This window comes from Furipterus horrens, unplaced genomic scaffold, assembly GCF_987537825.1.
Source record: "Furipterus horrens unplaced genomic scaffold, mFurHor1.1.pri manual_scaffold_8, whole genome shotgun sequence".
NCBI lineage: Eukaryota > Metazoa > Chordata > Mammalia > Chiroptera > Furipteridae > Furipterus > Furipterus horrens.
The window spans coordinates 6,952,861-6,966,757 of record NW_028327178.1 but is presented as its reverse complement, the minus strand read 5'-3'; the positions used below and the strand labels follow the sequence as shown (position 1 = coordinate 6,966,757).

At 37.3% G+C, this 13,897-nt stretch overlaps 1 non-coding gene across 1 annotated transcript; it reads right to left on the bottom strand.

Annotated features, from left to right (window-relative positions):
* Positions 1-542: 542 nt before the first annotated feature.
* On the bottom strand, positions 543-649 carry LOC150002467 (U6 spliceosomal RNA). The gene has a single exon (XR_016512937.1). It is a non-coding gene; the product is annotated as a U6 spliceosomal RNA (small nuclear RNA).
* Between the last annotated feature and the right edge of the window lie 13,248 nt (positions 650-13,897).

Below are 13,897 nucleotides of genomic sequence, written 5' to 3'. Positions count from 1 at the left end.
TTATTTGGATTAAGTTTCCTTTCTGTGTTTCATTATTTTTCCTTATATGGAAATTGTTACACATACTAGTTTTTATTATTGTGTGGTTGCCTTTGGAATTTTAATATTCATATTTAACTTGAAATGCTTGATTTAATAATATTTTTACCTTGTCTTCCTAGACAATCCAAGGATTTCTTCCATCCTGATAATACACCACAGCTTGTCCATTTTATTCTGGCCTTTGTTTCTTTCTCCCTTCATTCCTTTAACCATAAAAACTAGATGTTATCTTTGTCTCTTGGAGTTGTGCTATGTTTAACATTTATATAATTTCTCACTATTTCACACATTTTTTCCTTCCTTCCTGTTCACTAAAACCCAATTTCTAGAATTCTAGATATAGACAAGTAAACGCAGGTGAATGCTGACTCTGTACTTGTTTGCCTTTACACGTTGTTCTGTTGTTATTTCTGGACTCTTTTTTTATTTTTTTTAATTCCAAAAATTGTTATTTTCTTTCCTTTTTTATTTTTCTTTCTTTCTTTTTAATTAACGGACTGAAGAATATGCAACGCTTCATGAATTTGTATGCCATCCTCGCGCAGGGGCCATGCTAATCGTCTCTGTATCGTTCCAATGTTAGTGTGTGTGCTGCCGAAGCGAGCGCTCATTCCAAAAGTGCGACCCCGCCTTTAAAACTCTTCCACATCATAAGGTGGAGTTGGACTTCACATCTAGTTTACCACTTAGGAACAATGGAAATAAACCCAGCATTTTGAAAGGAAAGGACTACAGGAAAAAATTTAAGAGAAATATTATTGCATAAGATGGTGTTAAAGAACAAAATTCAACAGTAGGCCGTCTCGAACGAGCAGCATCCCATCTAGCACCTAGGAGGGCGCCCCCAGTGGTTGTACAGAAGGGAAGGCATTTTATAGGATGAAGGGGAATGTGCCTGAGAGATATTAGCCAAGACAAGAAAGGGTTATTTTCAGACCAGAACATCTTGTTTTAGGGAAGCAAGGGAAAATCAAGGGTTCTTATCATGCAGATTACCTTTCCATTCTTTGGGGGATCTAGAGGGTCCAACAGATTACCTCCAGACTGGCTGAAACAGCAATTAGGTCGAAGTATTGAATCTAGGTTTCCTATGATGGACTTTAGCATGAGTGACTCCATTTTAAGCCTGTGGTCATCTCTTCAACAGTTCCAATATACAAAAATTATTTGAAAAATAAATTGGAAATTTCAGCAAAAGATGGTATATAATGTTCCAAAATATCTTTATGAGCAGCTGAGATGGGATTTATGGATGAAAGAGGTGGGGTAGCACTTGGGTATTAAGTAACAGACGGGAATGTCTATAACCATGACAGCCTAGGAAAGGTAGAGAGACCTGAGTTTACAAAAATTAAAATAACTATATATTTAAAGGCCTATCACGATGAAGTACATTTCATTAGTAAACGGTTTTAAATACCATTTTCTCTGAGATGATTGCTATTTTGTTTCACTGGACTGTCATGACTACTGTATTATTGATTTCTTTTCCTGACAATGACTATTGATACCAAGACTAAAGGGTGGGGATTTCTTAAAGGCCACTCATATCCCTTCAGAAGGAGAGTTGAAAGCTAAATGTTTCTCACAGAAAAAACAAAGAAACATTCTTTTATGTTTCTGCCCACTAAAATGTTTCCATCTCATGTCATTTTAATAAGTAGTTAAGCAGAGGATGGAAATGTTATGATTTATCATGACAGGGTAAATAAAGCAATAAGAGCAAATCTCATTTAAGCACACCTCAGTAAGCACACCTTTTCTCTCCCACTTGAGAGCCACTCAGAATAATCCAATGAGAAATGAAAGGCAGGTGCAGTGACGTGGGAGACCGGTCTTCCAGTGCGCTGGAAGATGGGGGTGTACTCAGGGGTCTGCAGCCTCCCCCCCAGCCACTGACTTCCGGCAGAGGGTCAAGAAAGGCTCCTCTGCTCTTCCTAAGCCATTGGACTTCCTGCTGCTGCTGCCCCTTGAATCTTCTAAGATAGCTGATTTTTCTATCAGAACCTTTAGATTTGAAATGTATCTCTGCTATTTATTAGTCGGGGGGGGGTCCACTAGAGAATTTTTTTAATGAACCATGCCTCTATGTCTATGTCTATAAAATGACAACTCACAACGAACCAGTAGAGGTTTGTGTGTTGAGTGAGAACACATGCAGGGCACTTAGGCCTTGTCTAGGCATTATAAATGCTCAGTAAATATTAGTCATAGTTATTAATATGGGGCTTAACTGTTGTATTTAGCTTAAGTATAGGTTTAAAAATGTCTAAAAAAAGAGGACTTGTTAAATTCACACCTTGCTCTCGAAGAAGAATATGGAAACACGAAACTTCTCCTCAGTTAGCTACAATTGAGGGTATGTATTTAAAAGTTCATGTCCTTAAATGCATGTCACTTGGATGGCCTCACATATTCAATCTGACAGGAGTCAGTCTTTATTTTGAAAGCCCCAAAGGAGGCTCAAATTTACATTCTATTTGTTTTCTCCCTTATCTCCTCTTATTGGCCTAACAGTTTTATTTTCAACACTTTCTGGATAACCTTAATTTTTGTTACCAAAGACCTTGAATGAAGCATTGTCATAAAGAAAGAAAAAAAACAGGCCTTTATTTAAGAAGAATTCTACTTTTATTTCTGGAACAACACTCTCAAACTTCACACAGATTTTACAAATCAGGGTCTACTTCTTCCCATTACAAAAGGTCGTTGTGTGCATGCAAAAACGAGTCGGAAGAACACACCTTCCAATACAGGCCGGCGTGTGTTGCGGTGGCGGTTGGCTTCTTGTTGAGAGCCGAGGCATCCTTTTGGCATTTTCACTTTCTGTAAGTGAATGGAAATGTGCAAAGATGGTGTTTTCTGGGAGCCTCACGGCATTCGTGTTGCAGCGTGAATAGAAAACCAGGGCAAGGAGCCATTGAGAACAGCTGAGAAGAGGCGCTCAGACGCCAGGCACCGGGCTGAGGGGTTGATAGGCATTCGTCTAAAACAACAGCCCGATGAAAACGTTACAGGTGGCGTGTTGCTCAGAAGAAGCGGGAGGTTCAGACACTTGCCCCAGGCCCACAGCCATGGGCCACAACGTCAAACCAAGCACTGGGCTCGCGTTAAGGATTCCTAGTTCTCGTTATGCTGGTACTATTTCTGCTGAGTAGCCCGCATTGCTGCTGGACAGAGAAGACCACAGAAACCTGGAGAGGTGACTTTTCAAAGAATTCGCTCTTTTGAAAAGATGTTGCTTTCTTACATGCGCTGAATTAATTCAACAGACGTGCACACAAGCTTTGTTTCTATAGATTTCCTTTTTTGCTGCAATTGTGGTTGAGCAAATATTTTAGTTACAAATGGTTAACTCCGTTTGCTTCCATTTCCTTATAACATAAGTGCACTAAAAATTCTAAAAATTCTGGGCTCACTGAATTCATTATGTCTTTTAATATCTTGGATTTTAAACTGAATGTTTAATGTGGAATATGGGTTGGGTTTCAAAAAGAAACTTAAGGACTAGTCTAATGTTTCAAGAAAAGAAGGAAAAGACAAAGGAGCTGAAATCATTCGTGGTTGTGACACAGAAGTGCGTACTCACGATGCGTTCCAGAAAGAGCAGCTCAGGAAATAAACTGAGAGCGTTTGCCATCCGCTGTGGTGTGTGTGGGAGTTTGCCACATTCCAGAAGGCGTAGGATGCATTTAGGTATTAAAGAGACGCACTTTACTGTAATGTGTGTAAAATGTATAAATTATATTGCAATAGAGTTGCCCTCTGGTGGCCTGGCTCAATCTCCGGTGCAGAACTTGGGACAGGAGGGACTGTGTATGCATATTTTCTAGAAGAGTGAATGTGTAGCTGATGAAAGAAATCATTTATAGATTTTGTAACTATGAGAAAATATATGTTGCTTTCTATATTTTTCACAGTTTTACCATCAGACTCGTATTATTTTCCTTTGGAGATAACGAGTCACTTTGCTTCAAGACTTATTTCAAACCCAAACATTCAAACCCACCAAAGCTGTGATGCCTAGTCTGTTCGCTGAGTTTAAACCCTAAACCTCATTAGCATCCCACAGAGGTGTAGCATGAGGGAAGCCTCCCCCTTTTCTGATAGAGACATGAAAAGGCGTAGTGATGAAAAGGACAGGGAGACGGGAGACACTTCATTATGAAGAAAAACAGCCTCGGTTATCGTTCTCGGTCCTTACTAGAAAAATTTAAGCATAACTATGAAAACATCAAAAAATGTATATTTTAAGACTGTTTTCACTCTACGTAGGCCATTTGATGACGAGTATAAGTTTTAACCTGAAGAGATGTAGGAAGTTATTGATCAACAATCCAAGGTCATATGGAATGAAACCTCTGCATTTGTCAACTTCTAGGGCTGTTTTGTGACACTCCTTTTCGTTCTCTTCCCTGACCTTAGTGCTCCGTGTCCAGCTATTAAAGAACATCAAGGTCAAATACAGGGTGGGACAGAAGTAGGTTTATGGTTGTGCGTACACAAAACACACAGTTCATTCTTGTGTTATTCTTTACTAATTACTGTATTATTTTCCATACGAACGACTGTAACCCGACTTTTGCCTCACCCCGTATTTTGCCACAGCCTCTGTTGAATGACCGTTATGCTGTAGACATTCAACAGAGCAAACGGATTTCTCTCTATGTGTACATTGCATATCGTGTGTGTGCACCCGTGTGTGCCTTCAAGTGTTTGAGAAAACAAAATTATTAATATTACAATATGGATTTATGTTTATACTTCATTGCTGTTGTTGACAACTAAATACTTAATATTTGTCATGTAAGAATATTCTGCCTCCCTTGACAAAAGGGATACTGAATTGAGGTTCTGGAATACTATATGGTTTTTAAACACATCACTGAGATTCAATGCCCTCTGTACTTCTATTAAATGGAATATTAAGAAATTTGTTTAAGGTCTAAGGTCACAGGACTAGGAAGTAGCAAAACGCTGCTTCCAAATTAGGCAATAGGGCTTTAATGCCCATTCTCTTCATAGGGTGCCTAAGTTTCAGGGTCCACGCCCCAAACCTGCAACCTAGGTATGTGTCCAGATGAGGAATAGAACCCATAGCCTTTCAGTTTGTGGGACGACACTCCAACCAACTGAGCCACACTGGCCAGGGCCCATCAGGCTGTTTTGAATCACCTATGGATCCCTGGATATGTTCTGCCCAAGGAGTGTGCCAATCAGATAAGATTGCATATGGGCTAAAGTTCCAAGCCCCATTCCTTCCTCTCGAATTTCTTCAGTGTTTTGTCATATACGCTTCCCTCAAGTTCTTAAGGATTTTATAATCTCGATGTCAGGTGTGTAAACACACACACACACACTCTAAAAGTTATTTTAAAATACAATAACTCTGTCCACCAGATTTGGCGCTAGTTATAAATCAATTAAGTAATGCAGTATGTAAAATCAGACAAAAGTTATATCGAAAGTTGATGCACTGAAATAGTTATGTAACCCAAAGAACGAAGTCTCACCCAGTTTTGTTATTTGGGGTGAGGCGTTTTATTTCTCTGAGTTTCACTTTCCTTTTCAATATGGTGTGAAAGCAAAGTAATAATGCTCTCTTCCGCAGGTTGTTAGGAAAGTCATCGGTGACTGCAGAAGCAGATGCGTTAATATTATATATACTCCACACATATTTCTTATTGCTAGTATTGTCTTTTGCTTGGTTAAACCTTCCCTCTCTCTATAAAAGCTTGAAGTAGCTTGTGAAAATATACTTATAAAACAGAAATATAAGTAATATTTAGACATTCAAAACAAAGAATCATAAAAGTTGGAAGGATAAAATCAAGGTGAATGCATTATTACTATTAATAGAAGCATAAAGAAATAAGTGAGGACAACTTGACTTCTTCAGTTTTAAGAGCATTTGTTTTACTTTGTTTGCTACAGCTCTATTTTATATTTTGTAGAACTTTAAGGTTGGTTTATGGATCAAGTGACAGCTTCATTTAACAAGAAATAAATGTTTTCCTTTATGTTGATGGAGGGCAGCTACTATCAATGTTCTATTATTTGTCTAATAGAGAATAAAATTAAGATTATTTTAATTTCTAATAGTATGGCATTTAATGTCAGGGAAATAACACAAGTAAAACTATAGGCATTTCAGTGGTTAAGCCACACACTATTTTATTAATGTGTGATGTCAACTGATTGCCAATTTCCAGAAATGTAAGAAATGTAACAATTGCAAAGGAGTAACCGAGAATTAAAAAACAAAAACAAACAAAAACCCATACCAGATGTTTGCAAGATTTTGCCCCTACTTAGAACATAATAAGCATATGGAGTGGCCTATCAGGCACAGTTGCTGAGGCAAAACACAAGGATCATTCAAGAAACAATTAGATTCTGTTCTAAAGAAATGGAATACTTAAAAAGGATGAGTCCTGATGGGCCTATAGTCTTGATGAGCAAATAGCTCCAGCTAAGCCCTTTATGATCTTACCTCCATTTGAATGTAAATATCACCATGATGTAGTCATATCAAGATGTGGGAGAGCTATGGAGATTCTTCTCCTCTGTTAGAGAGGTGAGGGTGTTGATAACATTCCATGTCTATGATGTAAAATACCCACATATGCTTTTTGTTTTTATTCTCTTTAATATTAAGAAGAAAGGAAGATGCTTCTTATCATCTTAATGTCTTCATTTTTTGAATACTAGAGTTAAGGAGATCATATTTTTAAAAGTAAAATCAATTTTAGGCATATTCCAAGGCTGATACTCTGGACTTTATTAGGAAGCAAATTTGAGAAATTAATTAGGGAGTAAATAAAAACGATGAAATTACAAGACAGAATACAATGTAACCGCATATGCAGAAGTCTGAGAGAAGAAACCCACGGGATTCAAGGCCACAGTTAAAGGCTTTTTCCTTGAGCAGTGAGTCTGGTGTAGCACTATGAACATGGCTCCAGAAAAATGTGATTTTATTTATTAAATAATAGTCTGTCTTTGCAAGGAAAGGCAGTTTTCTGCATACAGTCTTTGACCCCCTGCGTGGCTGCTTGAGAAAAAGGGTCTTGAGTGTGAAACACTTACTTCTTAGGCAAGAGCCAGAGAGACCTCCAAGTCTGTGCTGGGCTTAAAGACACAGGTAGAAATACAATATGATAGTGACCTTTTAAGAAAAATATTGAGCTATGACTGGCGTAGTTCAGTGGATTGAGCACCTGCCTGAGAACCAAAAGGTCTCCAGTTTGATTCCCAGTCAGGGCACAGGCCTGGGTTGTGGGCCAGGTCCCCAGGTGGGGGCATGCGTGAGGCAATCACACATTGATGTTTCTCTCCCTCCCTTTCTCTCACCCTTCCCCCTCTCTAAAAATAAATAAATAAAATCTTTAAAAAAATGAAGTATTGGGTAATCAGATAAAAGAGAGGTGCTGTTCAGTTAACTATAAAGAAAAAGTTATTTTAATCTGTAATTTTTACATTCATGCACATGCTAACAGGGGAGCCTTAAAATAGTATTAATTTGTAATATATTCTAGATTCTTTGCCCTGTTGCTTAATGAAGGTAGACTAGAGATAAAAGATAGGGACACCAGAAAAGCATGACTTACATTGTCCAAGAAATCTCAGATTGTCCAACCAAGTACCCATATGCACTGCGCTACTTAGGAATACGAGGGAGAGATTTTAGTTGTAGCTCATTTAATCAAAATCATCCATGAATACGCATTTCCCTTCAGAAGTTAACCTCTTGAGGGATAAGGCTATGACCTAACCCATCCTGTGTCCCTGGCACATACCAGGTTACCACACGGGACTTGCGAACCAGAAGTACGTTGTTGTTGCTAACTTGTTTAACTTATTGATGTACCCTGCTGAAGCATGTGACCTTGTCTTATTAAGCTTCTACAGATCAGATGTGACTTCTAGAATGGCATAGTTTAGGACTTTCCTTGCACATTAACTTTTCGCAATTTAAACCTACTTTGGTCTAATTAAGAACAGTCCACAGGGTCTCCTTGTTTGCATCCACACAAACACAGCCGTTCAATACTCTTTAACAATTAATTACTGGGCATTATTCACACTCATCTGCATGACTTAGGGCAACACTTAAAACACACATACAGTAGGGAAAAGTAGAAACTGTCTTTTTTAGTGTAAATAATTTGAATAAAAATAAATAAATACCAATAAAGACAATCTAATTATAAATTTACTAAGCGTTTTTTATTCCATTCACAGAATTAAAAGGAAAACTATTCCACACTAGGTTTCTTAATGTGTTGAAACAGGGTCTTTTAGTTCCAAGCATGAGACACAGCCAAGAAAATTAGTTGGATTAAACTGTTCAGATTAAATGAGTACCTTATGGTCGTCATGAACAACCAGCCATTGTAAGGTCCAAGAGTGCTTCGTCTTTTCCCTGAACTTGGCTAAACTTTAGATAGGCTTCTTCCTGACTCCCCGTCCCTCACCTCCTTTTCCTAGAACACTTACCGCAGAAAAGTTGTAATTGAAAATTCTTTCTCTACTTCTTTGAATGTAAATCTTTTAAAAAGCTTCTTGCTAGTCTTATAGCCCAGGAATGTCTTTCTCAAAGTCCAGGAATCCATTCCTTAGAAATGTAATCATCAAGGAAGATAGAGCTTACCTCCCTGTTTCTGTGGGAGGGTAGGCATCTAACTTAGCAGGTGCATTGATTCAAATTATAACAGTACTTTCTGTTATGATGATATGAGAAAGTTTATTTCTCTTTTGTCAAAGGAAATTAGCTAACACAGATAACCTAAGATTATCCAACCTCAACTCTAAAAACACTCTAGTCCTTTGTGTCAGGAGAGTTGCGTTCAGCCAGAATTCTGACCTCTCACTCCTATAGCAATAGCATTGAATAACATCTTCCTTACCTGTTTTTATCAGTACAATTTTTCCTTTGATGTTACACATTAAAAGAAAATATGCCATTCAACATGAGTGTTTACTCTACTGTTCTAATTCACTCAAATATGATTCCCCATTGAAAAGTTTAAAGAAAAATTTGTTTTTAATAAAGCGAAGTTTAAATTAGAATTTTAAATTAATATATGTATAAACATGAAATTGTTATGAAGTCTCTATGTTTACAGTATTTATGCAACTTTGAAACCAAACCAATATGTACATTAAGTATAAGCAAAATAAAAATAAAAACCAATCAAATGAAAATTAACAATATTAATGTAATCTGACAGATCTTTTTTTTTTTTTTGCTGGAATTCAATTGCCATTTTCAATGGGATTGTGTTAGTGATGACCATGTCAACACAATGATTCTTCTAAATCTGGGCACCTATATTACCTGCATGTCAACATTTGCCATTGCTTTTTCAACTGGTGCTTTTGTGCTGTAAGACCATTTGGTATTTACTTCATCCAAAGACATGACCATCTATGTGATAATGGGCATAATTTTACTAATGTGATATTAAACCCAATTGAAAGTTCTATCACTGACGTTCTGCAGTGGGTCTCAGCGTTAGGACAGAATGATAGGTGTGCTATTTATGGAGTGGGAGGATCCTTACTCTTTCCAGTGTAGACCCTGCATGCCTGGCCTTTTAGGGAACCCCCACATCATTCTCCCTTGCCCTCCCATTCATCTTGGAGAAAGCTTAGTTATTGGTCTTTTAATTGATTTATTTTTATCTAGTATGCATCTATTTAGTTATTTATATTAATCATTGAGACAAATCATTCTTTAGGTTTCTAACATAATTGCACTTATGAATTTTTGTTTGCAAAACCAGTGACAAAAAGAGCTGTACCTGTCCTTGCTCCCCACAGATGGACATATAGATTCTGAGCCAATAAACACCCCAAAATTGAAAAAGAGAAAAGTTGATCTCTCAGAAGAAAAAAAAAATTGGTTAATCTCTCAAATACAGTGTGAAGTCTTACAAGTAAATATCCCTCATTTCTTTAACTCAAGAAAATGAAGTAAAATATTTAAGAATATAAGATTCTTGCATTGATATGTTTTAGTTATCTGTTACCTACTGGTAGAATATGTGCCTTTTCAATCTTAGTACTTTTCATGCAAATATTTTCTTAACGTTTAACATGTATGCAGAAAAATGCACAAAACTTCTGTACATCTCAAATAATTTTTACACACAGTACACTCCTGTTGTAGCACTCAGATCAAAACACAGAGAATACCAAGGCCCCAGGAAATCCCCTGGCCCACAACCACCTTAACTGAAGATGCCTCCTGCTAATTAACCCACCAAGGATACAGTCTACCCACTTTTGACAACATAAATTACTTTTTATGCTTGATGTAAGTGAATAATGGAGTATGTATGTTTCTGTTTAGTTCTTTAACTCTAAATTGTTCCTGTGAAATGTCTTTCTTTTCATTTTAAAAATTAATTAATTAATTAGTTTGTTTGTTTATTTACTTATTTATTTTTAGAGCAAGGGGAAAAGCAACTATGTAGTTGCCTCTCACTTGCGCCCCCAACTGGGGACCTGACGTGCAACCTAGTCATGTGCCCTGACTGGGAATCGAACCAGCGACACTTGGTTTGCAGGCCGACGCTCAATCCACTGAACTACAGTAGTCAGAACTCTTTATTTTCTTGATATAGTTAGTTTGTTAATCTCATTATTGTCTGATATCTTATTAGTTTTGTTTACTTGTTTATTGCCTTATCACACTAGAGCATCTATGTAACGAAGTTTTTCTCGTTATCCATAATTTGCATTTCCTTTTTTCTTTTAGTGATTACTTTTGCTAGGGGTTTATCAATTTTTTAAAACTTCTCAAGCAATCCACTTTGGCCTAAGTGGATGATTTTCATTGTGGGTTTGTTTTCTATTTCACTATCTGTTCTTATTTTCATTTATTACTCTATTCTAATCCCTGACACTATGATGTTTAAAAATTTCTGCTTCTTGAGATAAAAGCCTTAATCATGAATCAGGATAAAAGCCTCAAAATTCATCAGGCATTTTCAGTCTTTCATAGATACAGATATATGTGTATATGTATTATATGCTTTACATTTCTGAGTGGCAATTTAGAATTTGCAAGCTTTGATATGCCATATCCTCATTATCATTCTAATCCTCAGGTGATTCCTTCTTTTACCCACAGTTATACAGTGGTGTATGTCTTGAATTCCAAATTGCATTACAGTATTTTATGGGTGTGGGGAAAATAGCCTGAATTTCATCTATTCCTTGAGACATGCTCTATGGATTAGTAAGCAGTCAATTTTTAAATGTCGCACATGCACTTACAAAACAAAATATATGTTAGGGGCAATGTTCTAAATGCACCAATTAGTCCACACATATTCATTGTATTGTTTAGAACATCTGTGTTCTTATTCTTTTTGTATGTGTACATGTCTATAATTTCTCTAGTTCTTTTGAATTTTAAAATACCACTGTATTTATGGATTTGTCTTTCATTTAGTTCTCAAATTTTGCTATATATATTTTTAAATTATTGTAAAATTTAGAGCAATAGTTATTCCCCAAGCATATGAGTTGGCTGATAACAATACAGTCATAACAACTTTCTCTTGGTTTTTGATTTGAATGGCTGACCAAGTGGGCAGGTGGCCCCTGTCTCCTCCTCCCTTTACTGCGGCATGTGTACACATCAGGTCAGAGCAAGGAAAGTTTTCTCAAAAAACAAGCTCTCTTCTTCCCTCATTGGGGTGTTAGAGCCTCCTAATAGATTTTCATCAACCACTTTTTACCTTTATTTTTGTAGGTTATATTTGTTGAGTATATAATTCTTGTTAGAGATTATTTTCTTCAGTACATGAAAATGATATTTTACTGTCTTTTGGCTTCTAGGTTTTTTGTTTGTTTGTTTTTAAATATTATTGTCACTGCTTGGAACATAATTGGCACCCTTCCCCCAGGCCGATTTTGACTGCTTTTCTTTGTGTTTAAGCAGTTTTACTAAACTATTCCCAAACACGGCTTTCCTTGTGCTACTATGGGCTCAGTGAACGTCTGACTTGTAGGTTGATATTCGCTCTGTCTGTTGTTGCATGACAAACCACTCTAAAATTGAGTGACTTAAAATAAGGAGCATTTTATTAGCTCATGTTTCTGTGCGTTAGTTAGCTAGCGACTTATTTGAAGGTCTCCCCTAGGGTTTCCCATGTCATTACACTCAGCAGGTAGCTGGGTCTGGAGTCATTTAGATGCTAGAATCTCCATTCCAGCTAGAATGTCCAAAATGGTTTCTCCCCTCACATACAAGGTGACTGTGGCTTCTCTGTGAAATTGTTCTTTGTCTAAAGTGCCTTGTCCTCTGGGGCCTCTCTCACTGGCATAGCTGGACTTCTTACAAGGTGGACCAGGGCTCCTCCGAGGTCAAAGCAGAAGATGCCAGGTCATTTTAAGTCTCAGGCCTGATGCTGGCACAGGGTCCCTACTGTCACATTCTGCTGAATAAAGCAAGGTAGAGTTCTGGCTCATATTTAGTAAAGAAGGACAGTAGACAGACTGAGGATAAAGCTATGTGGCTCTTTGCAAGGACAGGTTACCACAATATGTTTCTTTAGCTTTTGGAATCTCTTTACCGATATTTCTTTAACTCTCAGTTCTTCCCCTTTTTCTTACTAGTCCCCACCTGGACCAGCGGTACGGATATGTTCTACCTGGTCTCTGTGTCCAACACTCCTCTTATACCCTTTTCTGTATTTTCCTTAAATTTTTCTTTATTTTATTCAGTATGTTTATCTCCTATTGACATACATTCCAGACCATTGATTTTGTGTTCTGCTGTGTCTGATCTGTCTTTAAATCTATCTATTGAGGTCTTAATTTTTAAACTCTATTTAAGTTCTATGCTGTCATTATAAATGTATATACATATACAGTAGTCCCTCTCTATATCGCAGTTCACTTATCGTGACCTCACTGCATGGTGGGGTTTTTTAAAATATTGTATTTAATTATTTATTGCAGATTTTTTGCTATATCATGGGATTTTGCGGTACTGTATATGTATGTTTTTAAAGTTATCTAGGTTTAAGAGTGTAAAATAAATGTAAGGTCCCTACTTCATGGGGGGAATCTAGAACATAATACCTGCAATAAGTGAGGGAATACTGTATATTATTTACATATTTCAACTTTCTGGAATAATTCACCATCACTTCACCCTCACAATCTGTTCCTTTATTTTCTTTTAACAGCTTCATTATAGTTCTTTCAATGTCTGTTCTGCTAACTAAATATCTGTCCTATTTCTGGCTCTGTTTCAATCAGCTCTTCTGTTCTTTTGGTTTAGAGATTGCATGACCAGCTGGCTTGAGCTTTGAGTAACATGTAATTCTACATGGGGTTTACCCTCCCCTCGGCTACAGAATTCTCGGGACTTTCAGATATGTGGTTGGTGGTGTTTGCACAACCTTTTCCTGGATGTTGGATAAAGTTACTCATTGTACCGCCAGTAGGGCTAGACTTGCTCTGTTTTGCTCTATAAAGGCTTTCTGTTGAGTCTTTTTAGTCCCTTCATTGTCTCTGCAGCTTTCGGGAGAAAAACAGCCATCTAAGAGCCACCATGTTTCTATTTTCTCTTTCCAGTCCTGTGAGACCACCAAAGCTCTGCAAATTTTTTTATTACTAACAGCAGACCTCTTCTGGGGCATGGCTACATTCTCAGCCTCCTCAATAAAGGCAGAATCAGCAAATTCCCTTAAGGGAAACCCTTCTGCCAAAGTCAGCTCGATTTTCTGAGGTTCTCCTCTCTCTAATGACCCCAGTTTCAGCACTTTTCTGATGCCTTTGACTTGATCTTTGTATTTATCTAAACTTTCTAGTTGTTACTGGTGGAAGCATT